At 39.1% G+C, this 19,012-nt stretch overlaps 1 protein-coding gene across 1 annotated transcript in view; it reads left to right on the top strand.

The window, feature by feature from the left end:
* The first annotated feature begins 940 nt into the window (after positions 1 to 940).
* The window catches only part of STEAP4 (STEAP4 metalloreductase), a 62,896-nt gene continuing 44,824 nt past the window's right edge, over positions 941 to 19,012 (top strand). The window contains exon 1 of the mRNA XM_032708825.1: positions 941 to 1,126. The gene's annotated coding sequence lies outside the window, so the exon portion shown is untranslated. The remainder of the gene's footprint in view (positions 1,127 to 19,012) is intronic.

Consider the following 19,012-nt stretch of genomic DNA (forward strand, 5'->3'; position numbering starts at 1 on the left):
GGCAACTGTCTGATCCCAGTGGGCTTTAGGGACCTGAGAGGTCTTGCTGAGGGACCTACCACTAGTTAAAAGCAAACAGCTCATCACACAGCAGGAAGGGATCTGAAAAGATGGAAATGAGGCACATAAATGGGAAGGAAGGATTTGACGACAGTAAAAGTGGTAAAGAAAGAATAAAAAAAGAATTAAAAAAAAAAGAAGGAAAAAGCAATAAAATACAGAGGGATGAAATAACCACAACCCCAGTTTGTGCAGGACAACATCATAAACTTCCTGGGCTGCAGCCTTGTTTTAAAATTCCACAAGAATCAGCAGGTACTTTGAGCTGACAGTAAGATGCAGAGCATCCCCTCACATTTATGGGAAGGGTTCTCAGGTGAGGGGAAGTTTTTCCCACGGATACAACAGAATCATTAATTTGCTGGCCCTTGTACTTCAGCACATTAAGACCACATCCTCCTCTCTCCCTCTGCTCATGGGGATGTTTTTCCCTGAATCTCCTGTTCAGGTGAGTGGTTTTCCACTGCTGACATTTAATATTGTTCAAGGTAAAGAGACTGTGTGACCAGACGTCTTTATCAGCAAAAAAGTAAACACATTTTTAGTGTTACTAAATTTTGTTTGGCTGCCTAAAACGAAAACTAGACTGAGTGATAACAGGCTGAAATACCCTGAGACTCAAGGAAATCAAAGACTACTTTAATGGGGACCATGAAAAGTCTTTTGAAAAAATTCAAAGAGCAAAATACTACAGTGGCAAAAAAACTGAATGCTATCTTGAGGGAGTGAGTTAGTTACTTTTCCTCTCCAAAGAAAGTCAATACAAAAAGACACCTGGATCTTCTGATACAAAAAAAAAAAAAAAAAAAGTGGACAAATAAATATTCCTGCCCAGAACTCTCCTCAGTTGCACCAGTTCTGTCTGGAAGAGCTCTAGTGAAGACTCTATAAATATTGTTTCTATAGCATAGGCTTTTGAATGTGGCTGTAGCTTCCTACCTGCAGGCTGAATGGAAGAATACATCCAGAAAACAAAGATCCTTCTTGATCAATAAAATCCACAAGACAGCTTCGGCCATTGAATTACATACGCTCTACAGGAGTTTTCAAGAGAGCCTCTAGAAAAGTTAAGTGAATATGTGTTTTCTTTCTCATAGATAAAATACTCAAGCGTAAAAAGATTAACTGATACTAATTCTGTGCATGAGGCAGCACTGTCTGCCAGTCCCCTTCTTTTGGTGACACACCTACACCCACAAATATCCATCTTTGCTGCGAGATCCCTCTTGAGGGCCTCTTCTCTCAATGCTTATACAAAAAACAGCATCCAAAGGACTCTCCATGCTGCACTGCACACCACACTTACAAAGCACTGCAGATGTATATGCGTGTTAGCCTTGCATTGTGCAATATCCACCTTTACAGGGACACCAGAAACAAATGTGTCCACCACCACCACGCGTCACCACTGATTTGGGAGCTTCTGCTCAGTTCACTCTCAAAGCCTGTTTTGGTTCTGCTCATGACTGCTAATGCAGCAGCTATCTATGGACTGCTTGCCATCTGTTGCTTTTGTCGCTGAGGTGACTTGTGATTTCTGCTTCTGAACAGAGTCAGCTCAGATTCAGAAATGATCTGGTCCTCCATCACCATAGATATTGTCCAGGGCAGCACGGAGTAGCAGCCAAATGGCCTGGTTTTGCCCATGCATAGTCCCCACCACCAAGAGCTTAGTGCAATCCCTCTAGTATGTGACAGTCATTCCTTATATCTGACATGTCTCTTGTCACAGTGCAGGCATTAGGAGATATAAAAGTCTAAATTTCCCAGAGCAGGACATCTACATGTCCACTGCCATGGTTGCAGTTGCATAGTAGTGCCCACCACCTTCTTGCCCAAAGGCTACTGTCGATGCAAAGGACACATCACTGACTTCGCATGGCAGGTGAGGAATGTTTAATGAATCTGCATGAACTGGTGATGAATGATAGATGTTGCTCATTATTAGCAAAGAAAGGCAAGTACCGCTTGGAGTATTTTGACATGTTAGAGACGAGTCATGGGAATTCCTTATTTTGGATTATTAAGAGTCCATTCCAAATAAAGAAAATAACTAATATAAAAATAGCTATTTTCAGCTTCCAAGCTGCCATCTGCTGAGTTCTTGTCACCACCCAGAGAAGCTGGTAAGCATCTAACAACCTTGTGTTACAGGAAGGTAAAGCTGAAAAGCGTGAATTCGTTTGAGTGACAAAGCTGGAACTAAAACTCAGCTCCTCACCCCAACTCAGTTGTTTATACCATATTTCTCTCCTCTAAAATCTTAGAGTGGTTAAATATGAAGTTCAAGTCATTCAAACAGAACCTGATCCCATCAGCATATCAACAGGAGTACTACTGTTAATAATTCATTGTGAAGTCCATGAAGCTGCTGGCAGAAAGTGGGTGTCCACAGCTTCTCTCTGGGAGTAGATGGAAGGCTAGAGAAAATTGTGTTTTCTTAAAAATGGGAAAGAGAAATTGTCAGATGATTCTCCAACTTCAGTATTGTTAGCTGTTGTTAAATTAATAAAACATCCAGTACGTGAGCAAACTATCAAGTGGCTTAAGCACAATTATAGTGCATTTTAAATATCAGTTCTAATTATATTTTCCTTTGACAAAGTAATTACACTTCAAGAAACTGCAATCAGAGCAATTTTTCACTGCCAAATCTGAGAACAGAAGGTGAAAAAGGTGCATTTAGATGATTTTATAAATGAGTAGCTTAACTTTTATATAATAAAAAACCATAACAGTAGAACAGCTTAAAAATAGACTAGAGAACTCACATTTTAATCTTATTTCGAGTCATTCAATGATTTGTAATTTAATGAGCCTTAACACAGAGCTTGTATTTAGTTTTCTTTCCCTCCATTAGCTTGATTTCTTGATATATCAAGTTGTTTGGCTGCTATAGAGACAATACATATTTTTAGTCCAAAATTCACACGAGAGCAAAATTAAGCACAGTCATTTCCTGTCCCACCTCATCTTCACAAGATACTCTGAACGTCTGTTAGAGAAGACTGCAAAATACTCTTGTGAGGACTGAGAGGCTATTTACTTTGTAAGGATATCAGGTTCAGGGCTGATGAGCATAAAAGACTGGGACAAGAGACAGGAAGAGAAAGAATAAATTAAAAACCAAGGCACAGAATCCAAAAAGAGCAGGATAAAATTGAGCCTATACCAAAGACCAGAGCTCTCACTTTGATTATTAATGGGGTATTGCTGGAACTACTTAAAGCTTTGAGGAGCTTGCACCAAAACTCTTTAACTGATAAGGATGTGGAAGCAAGATTACCATGGGTGTTAAGGACATAACAGTACTATGAGATATTTGAGGAAATTGTGGCAGTGTGATAAACTTACTATGAAATTTTAGTGGGAGAGGAAATATAGACATCAATGCAGGCAGGGAAGGACCAATGATGGAAAAAAAGGAGAGAAGAGAGGGGCAGTTCAAAGCCACCAAGTCTGTGCTTGACCACTGCAGTATGTCATTGTTACACTCCATTCCTAAATATTACCCCAGGTGAGAGTGCTCTCCAGTCTAAGCAAATCTACTCTAGAGAACTTCAAGACAGAGTAGTCAGTGAATAGTAGAGATCTGGGGGACAAATACCAGAAGTGTGAGAACTGACTAATGGTGGGACCGTGGTCTGAGCCAGCTATTGGGCAACCCAGGGGCCTGAGAGGTGAAGGACACCATAGGGCTGGACCTGCTACCAGAGAGACCTATTTGTGCTTGTGTGTGTGTGTGTGTGTGTGTGTGTGTGTGTGTGTATGTGTGTGTGTGTGTGTGTGTGTGTGTTTGAGAGCTGCTAGCACGGTTGGATCCCAACTAAACAACAAGTAAGGACCACTTGTATTTCTCACGTTTATGTCAGATGGCCACTGCAGTCCAGAAAACAATGCTGTGCCCCAAAGCCTCCCAGACTCATCCTCCAACAATTCTCCCACTGTAATCCCACTGCCTTCACATACATACGCACACATCTCTGGATGTGCTGTGGATGATCAGAACCACTCTGTCAAGGCAACACTGAAAGAGAAAGCATCTTCTCCATCCTTGCCATGTGGATCTGATGTTATTCCAAGTGGAGGCAGCAAGGAACGTACAGAAGAACTCCCATGTTTCCTCCGTGCTGACTTTGATAATCGCTCCTTCTGGACTGACAGCAGTGGAATAACATGATAAGAGCAAGAAATGCTGGTCTCCAACTCTTCTTTCCTCCTTGCAGTGTAAAGCATAACAGTAGTTTCTGATAGTATACAGAATACTACGGATTTAATGAGGCCTGTAGGGTCCTCTGTGACAGAAGACCAAGAAAAAAGACTACCTCTCCAGGGCAGCATGGTGACTTGGATGCAGTATCTTTTTAAGCTCTACCTCAGTCTCAAAAAGCAACAGTAAGGTCTGAAAAAGTTTCAAGTAGCATTTGACACACAACATTAGCTACTTGCCTCCCCTTAGTGCCCATGAGAAAACCACATACTCAAGATAGCTCACAGAAAAAGCTTGGTGGAGATGCAGGTAAATAGTGGATTTATCTGCACAGTTGACTAGTAGCAGATTGAGAGAGGGAAGATAATTAGCAACTTGGGGATGCTGGCAATAAGCAATTTCAGACAAAAATATTTGCTTTGAGGCTCTGACTTATAGTTCTGGCTCCATTTCTGTTCCAGTCTTCCTTTCTAGATGCTAGAGACAGTTCAAATTCTGGTTGATTGCTGTTTTATCCCCCTTTCTTTTCCTCCCATAATTAAAGTATACTACTTGGTTTTGGAATTAGATGATTTCATTCAATGTTTTCCTTTTTTCCCCATATTCAACTAATGAGCATCACAGCTAATAAATTTGAAATGTTTTCTGGTTTTCAAATGCCACCCACCCTCAACTGCAAGTTTCAGGGCCACTGCAAGCACGTAGCAGCCTCCCATGTGCATCCAAGCAGCTCGTACTTATTTTCTTAAGAAGGAAATTCTTAAAGCAATGCTGTATAGCAATTAGAATTGCTAGCCTGGCTCTTTTTGCTGTATTCCCCTCATCATTTTGTGAGGGGAATCTCTTTCTCATCATTTTTTGTTGTTACACACCTTTTCAGTGTCCTCCCATAGTAATGCCACAAGTCAGGTCAGTTGTTTCTGTATATACAAAGTGGTTTGCAGGTTGATGCTGGGACCCGAGAGGCTGTGGCAACTGCCTGGCTGGGCCCCAGGAGTGCAGCACCAGTGTGCCACTCACATGAAGGACCTGGGAGTGATAATATGCACATTAAAAAGGAGTTATTGGGATGTAACTGTGGAAACAGCCTCCATCATCCTTACTGCAGTATATGTCTGGAAAAATAGTTCTATCTCATAGCAGCACTGTGAAGAATAGTAATTACACCTGAGACCATGCAAGCTAACTGGACTACCAAGCCATGTTTTGACTCACTTCTCACCAGATTCAAATCCCACTTCTCATGTGAATACTGGAAGGTACCAGAGTATTTCACCCATCTAGTGTCTGGTTGTAATTCATAGTCAGGTTCTGAATGCAAACAATGTCCAGAAATAGTTTCTTAAAGGTCCTTTTATAATAGTGATCATGATGGGAACATAGAAAAAAAAACAAATTCAGGCATATTGGTATTCATATCCCAACAAAAAGCGTTAATGTAGTCCTAAAAGTCATTGACCTGATTTGTTGCCTGAATTATTATATTCCTTCAGGGTTTCAGTGATGACACGCTTGCCACATGCTGTCTGTTTCACACGGTTCTTAGTCTTTCTCAGAATTATTCTGTAAAAGTCAGAATTTATGTAAAAGAAAACTAAGGGAAGATTAGAAAGGCCAGGACTGTGCTAGGCCCAACATACAAAACATTCAGCCAACATGCCTTATGTATTGTCGCCAGTGGCACATCTGTCCCTTCTGCTTTCCACCCTCACCCACAAAACATTGTTGGTTTTGCCTTGAATATCACATGAAAATGCACGTGAACATAGGCTTGAGCCTGGGGTTCACAGCAGCAGGGCTTTGGTGTTGATTGTGAGCCATTCTGATGTTTTCCACTGATTACCATTCATGTTTCTCTCCTATTCAACATCTAAAATGATTCCTCATTTCTGTTGTCCTCTCTCCTAATGCAAGAGAAAAGGGCATTCCCTAATATTGAAAGGCAGATGCGGAACACTTTCCCCAGGCAAAGCACAATTAGCCTGTGGTCAACTTCTTTCACAATATTCCTTTCTGTCAACATCTTTCATAGATCCCCCAGATGATTATGCATTTGTACTGATAAGGAGAATACCAAGAGCTTTGGTGGAATATGTGTCCTCGTTCTTCCTTCGAGGTACAAAACTGCTTCTCAGTCAAAGAGACAAAAAAGAAAGTTTCTGTGTCCTTAGAATATTAAATAACTGCAAACTTTGTATTTCTGTAACACATCTAGTACCTCCTGTTACTGGAGGCAAAATAATGAGCTGGATAGACCAGTGTTTGAACAACAAGGTTGCTGTTTATTAATATCATAAAAGACGTCCACTGACCACTCAGTTCTTTTATAAATGCATGCCAGCTCTTATGCATAAGATAGACAAATGCAATATCAGTAATTGTTGATGCATTTTTTCCCTTTGTTTCATAGTCTTTCTCTCTAAGTCCCATTAGCAATCAACAATTCAACAGTCTCACAGGTTGCCCTACTCAGAGCAATAACTTATTTTAAACTTGACTTATCTATTCCTTCTCAAACCACCTACCAGAAGCAGAAATTTTACAGCTTTAAAAATACATTAATACGAAGCTGGAGGCAAGAGTTAATGACAGTCATTTCTACTTTTCTCTAAGTACTGACTTTACATGCAAGGGCTCAAAGAAATTCTTGTTTCTAACAGTATGCATCCTTCACTACAAGATGAGGAATGAGGTGAGTTTCCTTTCTTTTCCAGGAAGACAGGCTTTAAAGGACTTAATATTGCAAAGGAGTCATAGGGTAAAACAACACCACCATACTTTCCCTTATTATTTCACCCCAGGTTGCAGGCACACCAAATATGCAGCTGAATTGTCACAAAATCAATCAAAAAGAAATGTAGAAGACACTGGGGACCTTCAGCCATTACTGTTACACAATATGTGAAACAGTGCCAGGGAGACTCAATGTATGTGTCCAGTTTTGGTATTTCTCCTGTGAAAAACCCCAAATGTTAACTCTTGGCTGCTTCTGAAATCTTGAACATAAATATTCCTTTTTTAAATAAATGGATAAGTTTTTAATTATGAGTCACTCATCTTTAGGGATATTATTATTCTATTTTATTTACTTATTGACAGGTTATAGACAAGAACAAAAACTATTCTATTAATGATAAAATATGACAAATGAAGAGACATGTACTATGCTTAAATGACTTTTCCTCTTTAAGGTTTTGTAAAAAAATAAATGTTTATTGTGTGCTTAAGATCAGACTGGCAGTTCCAAGGCTGTAGTTTCCCTACACCATATATTTAAATAATTTAAGTATTTAAATGAGCTATCATGTAAGTCTGATCCTTTGAGTCCATATCTACCCTGCACAGTGACTGAACTAAATGTTCATTATTAAATGCAGTTGAAGCAGCAAGGAAGGGTGATAAATCACCACCACACTAAGGAAAACAGCCCTTTAAGCTGCTAAAAGTCTGTACAGTCTAGTGTCTCTGAAGTACTTTGTGATGTATATCCTCTAAAAACTCATCTAAGACAAGCTTGACAAAGAACTGAGGTGGACATCACTGTGGCAGGCAGGTACCAACACTTGGAGAATATAGGGACATTTTAGCTACTGTAAGCATGTTTAATGCTTAAATCCCACCTTTCTCACCTTGTACTGTGAAGTTCAAGGATACCCAATAAATGACTCCTATCTCAGGCTGTACCCTCCCCTTGAGACTAATTCCAATGAAGTTAACAGCAGGATTAATTTATGATTAATTTCATATCTTACTCTGCACAGCTTATACTTGCCATCACTAGGAAGAGTCTAACCAAAACAGAACCTCTCTTACTTCTGCAGACACTGCACAGCTGCCCAGAGGTGCTTTATGGATACACAGGAGAGGTCTGACACCTCCCAGCCCACCAGATTTACACTCCAGCTGCAGACTGACCTCCCACAATGTGGGCAGATAGTTAACAGACATATCAAGCTCATCATGCTGCTAAGCTGCACTGAAGCTAGTTGCTTTAAACTGCTCTACATGAGGAACCCCACCAAAGCAAGGAGCCTGGCAAAAGCTGTAGTTTGTATTAAGATAGAGGTACTTTTCATGGCTTTAAGCTTTGTTCTTTTCAGCCTCTTCCTCTCATTTCCTCAAGCCTGTGAGCAACTGTGGACATGGCTCATGGGTACAATTTGTTGGCTGAGAGAGGAATTTCCCAATAGCTCAAATCCTGGAGCTGACAAACCTGCTCTATAAATAAGAGGAGTGGCAGTTTTTCATCATGAGTTTAAATTAGGTTTGACCATTCTGAAAAACCTCCAGTGAACCTGCGATACTGATAAGAAGTGCACATATTTACTCCTTGTATAACCTTTCTCAAATTAACCTCCTTCTACCCATCTAAGTTCTTTCCATCTGGAGGAAATTTTGTGACATTCTGATTCAGATGGAGAAAAAAGGCTGTGGTACTTCATCCAAAGTTTTGTCTCCAGCTTGAATGTTCAGCTAATTATGGAGGCATCTATGCTTCCTTGCTAGGTCTTGAGCAACATGGTCCCAGGGTACTGTTGTGCGTGCTACCAGGGTGTGTCCCACACTTACCGTCGCACACATGTCTCCCTTTTCCACCCCTTCCACCTGCTGGTCCGATGGAAATGAACCCATCAGATTCTCAGAAGGCACCAACCATCTTGGGTTTCATTAAAAAAAATAATAATATGAGGGAGTAAATTTCCCCTCATGCCCAGCAGGCAGGTTGGTGCTTGCTGTCTTGTTTGCCATTGGTGTAAAAGTGCCAGATCCAAATCCTCCCTCCTCCTACACCTTACAAGAAATCTCAAGTACCGGCACAGACTTCTAGCAAGAATATCTTGATTCTTGGATTACATTTTCATTTCTCCTATTGGAATTTCTCCACCTTTTTATGCAATTATCCAATATATTTCGGAGCAGAATTTTAATGTCTGCTTTCTGCACTTCTGACATCATCTTGTGGTACGTCTCAGGAAACATACATTTGAAAAACAATGTCTGCAGAAGATGTGCCCCTACAAAAAAGTATTAAGAGTGCATTAAAATATATTTGATTGCCCTAGTGAAAACTGTCAGAGGCCTACTTGTTCTTCAATGCAGAAAAAGAAAAAAAAAGGCTTTTGGTTTCTATTGACAAGTCTCTGAGCATGTGCAGCTTAGTTTTTTTCCTCCCTTTTTTTAGATTGAGATTTATTCTCAAGTGAAGGGATCAACTTTTACTATTACAGAGATCAATGAGAACATCACTGGCACTATAGGGATCAATGATAACATCACCATATATTTCCCCCACTCTCCTTCTGGCTCTATGATTTCCAGAGGAAACAACTTACTAGGCTTTTTCTGTCTTAACCTTAAGGTGAATTTCTAAAAATATTTTAAAAATCAAGAAAAATACACATTTCCTGTGTATTCTTTCCTATTCTGTTGAGAGTTTTTGTATTCAAGACAGATGTTTTAAAATTTTTTTTGTGCCTATTTAGCTCCATTTCCAGTGAACAGACCCTCAGATGAAAGCAAGGATTTTGTATATTCTTAAGCTAATAATGAGAATTTTATTTCTTGTTAGTATTAAAAATTGCATCTGCTTGAGCTTATTCAATGGTAAATTTAGTTCATATATTCCCTTATGGAGGTTAGGTAACCTCAGCAAACATGAATTTTACCTCTTCGCCTTCTACTCTTTGTGGATTTTCTTTCAGAAGCAATATCTCAGCTGCTAGCACTACATCCTTATCCAGCTTGAAATTAATAAATATACCATTTCCTTTCATGCTGGCAGTTCTCTAAACTTTTGCTGCAATATTGACAATGATTCTTATTATATATTTTATGAGGTAATATTGTTGCTGCAATCTTCTTAGCAGATTGTGTATGAAAACCTTACCAAAGCAAATCAACACAATTTAGTTCTCGCATGTTGCTGCCTGGGGTTGAGTGGTTTGATAGATGTGCTGAGTATTTGCAGTCTCAGCCTTCAAACTGAGCCTGCCTTCCTGTCCTGGGTCTATTTTATTATTTTGATTCTCTGTCATACTTGTAACAGCAGAACAGTCTTCAGCCTTCATATGGTTCAAACTGCAGTATGTTATTCACTTTTAAGGGTAACTTGATTTCATTTATTTCACATTTATATTTATTCAGACCTGGAGTTTGGATCAAAATATGCTAATCTATATATAACATTATAATAAATATACTTACATTTATTAGTTGCTCTATAGGCAAATGTTTGCAGAAAACGAACTTTTCTCATGACCCAACACAAAGACATACTCTTGCAGTTATTAATGAAAGTGTAGAAAATCTCCATACTTGAAGTTACTTGAAAGTCAGCTGTATAGGTCCACCAGCAGCCTGATCTAACTGTAAACTTGAACAGAAACTTGGACCAGATAGCCTCCAGGGATCCCTTTCAACTTAATTATTCTATTTATACATAGCATTAGCATCTTATCTTTAGTATTGATTTTCTTACTATAGTTTGCTGTCTCTTGGGAAGTTTGGCTGCAGAACGAGCTATCAGTTCAGCGCTTATGAAATCACCACACAACAGGGATTGCCTAACCTTCATAGCAAGAGTATAGACTGTATAAGCTTCCCAGCTGTTTTTACAACTACACTTTTAAGATACCTTATTCTTCTTTTTTCCTGTCCAGGGAAGAACTGCAGTGCTAACTGTGTGGTAGATCAGTGCTCTGAACATATGGTACCCTGAGCCCTATATGTTGCTTGCAATTGTTGCTCTTTAGGTGGCAAATCACTTAATAAAATTCAAGCGTATGAGGACAAGTATATGTCCCATCAAGGAATATTTTCTCCTGATGCCTATGTGTTTTTCTGCAGCCACCCCTGTCGCAGGAGCTCCCGATCTGCACACTCCTGCTGTCCAGAGAGTCCTGCTGAGCCAAATCAACCAGTACCTTTCCTTCAGCAGCACTCTCTTCCTATCCCCTTCCCACTGAGTCTTTCTGAGTCTGCTATAACAGTGTTTTGGGATGTTCATGACTTTCCTAGCAGAAGACCTTTCCAAAACGGACCAAAGTGTGAGGACTTCTCTGAGTGACACGGACCAAGTTTCAGCTGGTGACAATAGACACACACATTGCTCATTCATTGATGGAGAAGGCTTCAGCAAAGTCTAATTAGAAAATAATTGCCAAATGCAACCACAGCAGCTTCTGTCAGATACCAATACATCACAACATCTAACACTTCACCACCATCTTCTAGTCCTTTTTCAATATGATTTAATCCTCCCCCACATGGAATTCAGGGTTCTGGGTGTTTCTACTGTAGGCAGATAGGTGGGCACTAGGAGTTTGTACTGCTTAAGGCATAGAGCAAGCACTAAGTCTGAACTGACTGGAGTAGTATAAAAGATAGACAGATGCAGCTATCATTCCTACTCTCCCTTATCACCTAAATACATAAGGTTAGCAAATATGATTTTCTAGGGTGATGAGTTTGATCCTATCAATAGATTCTAGCTACGGAAATATCATTTCTTTAACTGTCCAACTTTGGAAAGGGTGATATTAGGTAAGGAAGAATGAATGTAGTAGAGAAAGTTAAAACAGAAGGAAGCACAGAAAGGGAAGCCATACCTCTGCAGAAAAGGCAAAGTCACTTCACACACGTACCAGGGAAAAGACAACAAAAGTGTAACCAAGTTATTTGAGCACAGTCTTTATGCAACCAGGAAATCACCTATGTGAAATACAAAACAAAGCCTGAAAAAACAAAAACAAAAGTAGAGTAAATTTTGCATAATGTGTCCATCCTAACCTAAGGCTTAGCAAGTAGAAATCTACAGAAACTGATTTAAAATAAGGAATTAACTTTGAACTGTGGATGAAGTCAGAAAGGTAGAACGGACGGTGCTGACACTGCTCAGAATGGAACATTTCCTATAGCCAGCTGGGACAGACAAAGGAATGCAGAATTATTTAAATAAGGATTATAATTTAATCCATGAGGCTCACCATTCTGTATCTTTAGGATTTTAAATCATAGCATTCATAACTTTTCTTGTATTTGAAGACATTTATTCAATCCTTATCATCTACCAGAGCTTTCCGTACAGTAAATAAAGTTTCTAATTGGAGAATGAAGATCAGATCTATTTTTGTAGCTTACTTAAGTGAGTATATAGATCCCATGATTAGCAAAAAGAAAATAGTTGAAACAAGTGATAATGAAAGGCTTATGAACTGAAACACTCTGCTCAGATGACTTGCTATATAAATGATCTGAAATAACTGTATTTCCAGCTGTAGCTGGAAAAATCAAGGTTTGTTTGAGAATGACCTGCAAACAAATGTAATGAGAAATCTGCAGTGACCCGATCAACTTCACAACCTTGGTACATCCCACAATCCTAGCAAAGATGACTGTAAAATATTTCTAGGTGACAAATGCCAGATACAACCAAACCATTTTACTTCTTGTGATCTACAATGGCAAAGTGACGCACAATAATTAGTCACTTCAGGATTTATCACAAGCTTATGATTTCAACTTTATGAGAAATCAAGTGTTACATCAGACATTACAGGACTCTGAATCTTCTGCAGAGCTGGAGCACGTGCTCAGTATGTTATGCAACATGTGAAGTTACGAATGATACTTTTAAAATGGTACATCAGCTTCATCCTTTCCTTTGCTGTTGCTACTGCTGTAGGTAGAGACAAATTTTAACTGATATATTTCAGAAAGGATTGGGCAAGTCAGTATATTTGTTAAGGTGAGTTGATGAGTACATTGCTTGCGTGACATACACCAGCTGAAAAACTCTTTTTGTGCTGCACCGACCTTTTGTCTCTAATTGTTTTGTATGATCTTTGCTTTTTACCTGCAACTGTATGCAACTGCCAAATTGTTTAAATGTGTGGTTACTTATTTAGCGGCCAGTTAAGGATAAGCAGCACTTTGGGCTCTAAGACAGTTGAGTTAAATTGTCTTACTGAAACCACCCACTGAAAATGTAACAGTTAAGTTGAACTTATTGCTAACTGTACTTTTTCTCCCTTTTCTCCCTTTGTTTCAGGTTCCTTTGCATCCTACTCTCACCACATACTTCGTGTTTAACTTTCCTACTTAAGGAAACCTTCCTAGTTTTAAAGGGAAGGGAGGGAGTAGCACAAAAAGAATTGCAGAAATATATAAAGTCCAAAAGGATTACTTTAATCACAAGCAATTTCTTCAATCATTTTTAATCGAGCAACAAGAACTCACATTATGATAACTCTCTGAATTTTTTTAATAATTATTCCTCCTGAACTGATGTTAGTGCCCAAATCAGTACTCTTTTAGGAAAGAACATTATAATCTCTTAATTCTTCTTGTCAAGCAGTGTGAAATACATTAATTCTGTAGATCAGTTTTTTCAATAAACATAAAACCAACGATGTCACAGCATGTGTGTACTCACTGCAGGAAATTTTGGCCGCTCTGAGAACCAAAGGTCCAGCTAGATCCAGCAAAATGTCCAATGTCCTAATGCGAAGTTTCTCTACAATACAAAATTCATAAGAGCCTCAGATTTCTTCTCACTTGCACTTACTTTTACTAGTTGTCCATCCAAGTGATGTTCTATATTTTACAAGTCTCCAGTCTTGAGCACATTATTTGAATATCCTGCCATCAATGGACTTGCTGAGAATCATGTAATGAACAGGCAGGGATAGAATTTTAAAAATATGAAAACTGAGGTCTACTATCCTCTGACAAAGATGCAGTTTTGTCCCAACTAATTAACATTGACACTGAGTATGCTACACAGTAGCTAAATTGCAAGCTGGTTTGTTTGTGTTAATTGCTCTGTTACACATTATTTATCTGTCCTGAATTAATTTAAGCAAGAACAGTTTTTGTTCTTTGGATTTCAATGAAGACTGTATTAAATATAGCTGCTTTCATTTCCTTTGCCATTTTTCCTTGATGTTGCAAAAAGACCAATTTGAAAAGAAAGAAGAACACAGTAAATTTTGGCTCAGTGGGAGATGCACTCACAGTTGGATTCCTTCTTTTTATATTTCTCATAAATGCACAAGTATGTTGCCTCCTGCATTTTCTTAATGACAGAAATTTAAAGTCCTAGACAACAATCAACACTACAGGGGAAAAGTAGTGCAATTTTATTACCATAGAAATAAAACCAAAAGCTAGATTTGAAGCTGTACATTTTTCAACTTTAGCATAATTTCAGTTTTTACCACTTTTTCTTATCGTACATCACAAAAATCTCAGAGTTCTCAAGTTATTACTGAGTATATCAGATCATTTTTAAATTAAGTATGAATAATAAATAGTGAGAGTGAGGATTTTCTTTGTGAACATGGTATTGATATGAGTAGCATGTTGACAGAGGATGCTGAATCCCAGGCAGGTTAAATAATTTACTCAACCCCACACAAAGAAGTGGTAAAAAAGGGCATGGGTGACAGTACCAGGCTGTTCTGCAGAACAGGAGTCAATTCAGAGAAAAATTGTGGGGACTAGAGAAATCTGCACAGACAAAACGCAAATAGACTTCACAACTCCCACTGGCTGCAGTAAATTTTCTGACATTTTATGAGATGACATTGTGGAATGTCCAGTTAAAGCCTTGACCTGTAGTGGGGAAAAATTAAAAGAAGCATAAAATTCCCATCCAAATTAACAAGCCTCTAGCCCTTTCAGACATTTCTAGCTGAAGGAGAGGAAGAGGCAGCACTAAGATTATGATTTTAGTGCAGGCTTGTTTGAAAGATCAGGACAGGGTGGTCGTGTCTAAAAGGGGTGAAATAGCTGCCTTAGGGATTTAGTGAGTACATTAGTGAAGAAAAACATCATGTGCCCCTTCTGTTTCTCTTTTATTAATGAAAATAACTAATGTGAGATGAAAATTTTATTAAGAAAAGAGGTTTATATTTGCCATAGTAAAGACCTTAATAATAAATATGGATGAGGACATAGGATTTTTTTTTAAGGAATTAAGGAGGTGGCGAATGCTCTCAAAGCAACATTCTCCACTCAAACTCCCCTTGGTTTAAACATTGCTACAAGAATCACTAATGCACTGCAGAAATAACAGATGTCCCTCAACTAAAGAAAATTACAGGGAGATCATCACAGAAGTACAGCCTCAGCACAGAGAGATATCATTATTTTCAGGCTCTAGCAACCTGCAGACTCTGCTGAAAAGAAATATAGCCACAGTCAGACCTAATTTACACTAGTGAAAATCCATGTTGAAGCAAATAATTTATTTTAACTAATTATTGTGAATGGAGGTTGGAATCCATTCCGGAGCCTATAATTTTTCCTCATACCTGAAAAAATGGAGTCTAATGGAATTAGATATCACAAGACCACGACCTCATAATTCTCTGAGAGACTGGATAATGAAGAAACGTCTGCAAGAAAAGAAATCCCAGCTTCTACTCTAGACTGTGTTCGGCAGATGGACAGCCATCACTAGCTCTGCACTACCTCTGGTGCGCTAAGCCTCAACTTCACTGGAAGGTGTCTGACTCCAGGCATTCATAAGACAGGACTAGTTGCAAACCATTCTTATTGAGTATGAAAGATATCGAACCATCTGAGACTTCCAAAGAAATCAAGATTTTTAAAATATAAATATGGGAAAAACGCATACAGCAATGTTGTTTAGGCATCGGTTTGCAGCTATTTTAGAAAACTAAAGCAATAGGCACATTCTCAGATATGTAAAGGGAATCCCATTATATTCCTTTATAAATAAGGGAGAAGGAAACAACAGAGTCACATTCTTCTTCCACACACTTTTATGTCTTCTCTAATATTAGTGCTGAATCTGCTTAGAGTACCACACAGACCAGTAAATTACTATTGACAATATGCTACATGAGCAAGAAAATCACTACTTCAATCTACGTTATTCATAGTGAGAAACACTGTATTGTTATTGCTTTAGCTGCTTTTGTAATTTTTTACATTCCTAGCAGCAGCAGAGAAGGATATATTAAACAGTATGAATGATTCGCCATTTCTTGGGTGCTAGTACAAAACCTGAATTTTGACATCCTTTGCTGAGCTCTGTCCAGGCTCAGGAACCTAAAGCACTTTCAAATTGCAACAAACTCTTTATTCATACACACAGCTCCATACAGAACACTACAGAATCTCTACAACCATTGCAGCTCAGCAGAGCAGCTTTTCACCACTCGCAGCAGCACTATATGGTAATTGTAAGGACCAAACACTGAACAATATATCCAGTGATGTTGTGGGGTGTCAGGGACACAAAATATAAATTAAGATATTGTAAACTGAACTGGGACCAATGCCTGCAGTTAAGGTCCTTTATCAGGCTCCAGATTCAGTTGCTTATAATTTTAATTTAACCATTGAGCCAGAGGTTTTCTGACCCAGAGGCTGTCTTGAGTTAAAATTTCAGATCAATTTTTTTCCTCTGTTCCCAGAACAAGGGCATTGCTGGTGAGGTGAGTGCATTTGGCTTCAGGTGGTCTGAAAACTTCAACAGGTTCTAGTTACCACTGCAGCAACCGAAGAGGCCTTGCAACCATCAGCTACTTCTGGGAAGGCTCACACAGGACCAATATGACAATTAAACCTTCAGATTCATAGGTCTGACCACAAGAGTATTCCCACCAGTGCCATGAGTGTAAGGAAAATATATCATGCTTGGGCCATACATTATTGTCATCTGTTTTGTTGTTAAGCTTTAAATGAAGTGTTTGAAAATTAGCATGAAAGGTACTATTGAGATGTTGGAAATGACACTGTTCCTGTAAGAACTCAAAGGTTAACTAAAACTACAAGGCTTTAAATAGATTTGATTTGCCATAAAATTATGAAGGTCCTGGGTAAAGAGAGGAGACAATCTCAGGAAGGATCCATCTGGGGAAAGAAGCAGCAAGGGCTCAGGGTGTTGAATTAAGGGCTGCTCTCTGCGGTCGCTGAGACACCTTCCATGCACTTCAGAGAAGAGGTAGCCAAGACCTCAGGGTACGAAAAAAAACCTGTATGGGAATAGAGAAAAACAGGGAAAGTAGTTGGGGAAAAAAATAAAAGGCCATCTATTAGCAGAGAGAAAGAGATAGCTGGGGTTTGAGACAGAGCAAACAAAATAGAAAAGGTGGGGAACTTGGATACTGCAGGTCAGGTGGGATGGCAGTGAATGGGTTGGAAGCAGAGTGGTGGTGAGGGTCAGGGCAGGATTCCGCAGAGTGATGAGAGGAGACAGCAGAGCAGGACGTGCAGCACAGAATTCTCCTCTGAAACTCAGAACCAGAGACAGTTGTTCTGAATTTCTTTATTCCTCTTCTGTGCTGTTTTTCTCAGCCAGGCTGGAAAAAACAGAAAGCCTGTCATACCACACCATATGGGCCTATCCTGAGGCCCAGTCATCTGAAATTCATCACACAAGTGTGAGCTGAGCGAGTGACTGGGAGCTGCATTGCATGATTATGCCTTGTGAGGGTCTGCTATAACTGAGGTACTCAGAATATTAATGGATTTTACAATGGCTAGAGGACAAATGAGGATGCATTTAAGTTGGCAGACCTTAGGAGTAAGTCCAAACTTATTGTATGACTGAATTTCTGTGTATTCAGGTTGGTGGGGGGGTTTGTTTTTGTTAGATATTAAAAACACAACACTAGTGTCATGAAAGCTAAAAGACATACTCAGTAGTTTTCTGTACATGGAATGAACACTGTAGAAAGGAGTATGTGATTCAAGGCAGTAACATGATGCATAAATCCAAAGCAGTTGAATTTATTTTGCAAAGCAAACCTTCAATCTAGAATTTCACAACTTTCCCGAGTTTGACTTGCACTTTAGTATTGCCTTACTGGGTAATGGAATGAAGGAATTATGCAAACTGTGGTGCAGAGGCCATGGGGATCATCTCATCACCTTTCTTACCAAAGTAGCCCAAGATTTTTAACTAGTGCAAGCTCATTTTCAGTCAGTGTACCCCAGTTTTAAGCATTTGCTGGGAAATGCTTCTCTTCCTCTGCAAAGTCATCATACTGTGTGAGGAGCAGTGGCTCCAGAGACATGAGAACTGAGTGATCTGCAAAACCAGGCATCTCATCTGGTAGGTCTGGTTTTAAAAGTGCCAGTCTAAATGCTGGGGCAGACATAGAGTGGCTTCTGCAAAACATGACAGGACCCAAAGAGGCTGTCTAGTGTCACAGGAGACTGCAGAGCAGAAAGTTATTTTTGGAACCATTCCTTCTTCTGCAGCCTATAATTACTTTTCATTTCTTCAACTGCTTCTATAAGCAATTTCTCACCAGCATGGGGTTTGTGCTGTCAAATGATATACTTTATCTACCTATCTCAGTCTCATTTTTGTTGGTTTTTAGAGCAGAGAACCACAGGGGATCTCCTGAGCTGGTGTAAATTCTTATCTCATTATGGAACTCATTTCATTGATGGTTGAAAAGTGAAGACTACTTTGGATTTGGCATTTGGGCATTCTTTGACATCAACAAACTGAAGAGCCCAGAGAAAGCACCAACCAGAAAAATAATTCAATACAAAACAAACAAACAAACAGACAAAAATGCACAAAACCATTTTTTTCTTTAATTATCATTTGGACTTCTTCCACGCCCACAAGGAAAACTTAGGAATGCTGTCAAACACATGTGCACAGCTCCCATTTCCCACTGAAGTTTCCAAAGAGTTTCATATGCTTAGTGAAGGGTAAATAATTTTCTGTGAGCCTCTTAATGTTTATTTGCA

Source organism: Chiroxiphia lanceolata, chromosome 1 (genome assembly GCF_009829145.1).
Source record: "Chiroxiphia lanceolata isolate bChiLan1 chromosome 1, bChiLan1.pri, whole genome shotgun sequence".
Classification (NCBI taxonomy): Eukaryota; Metazoa; Chordata; class Aves; order Passeriformes; family Pipridae; genus Chiroxiphia; species Chiroxiphia lanceolata.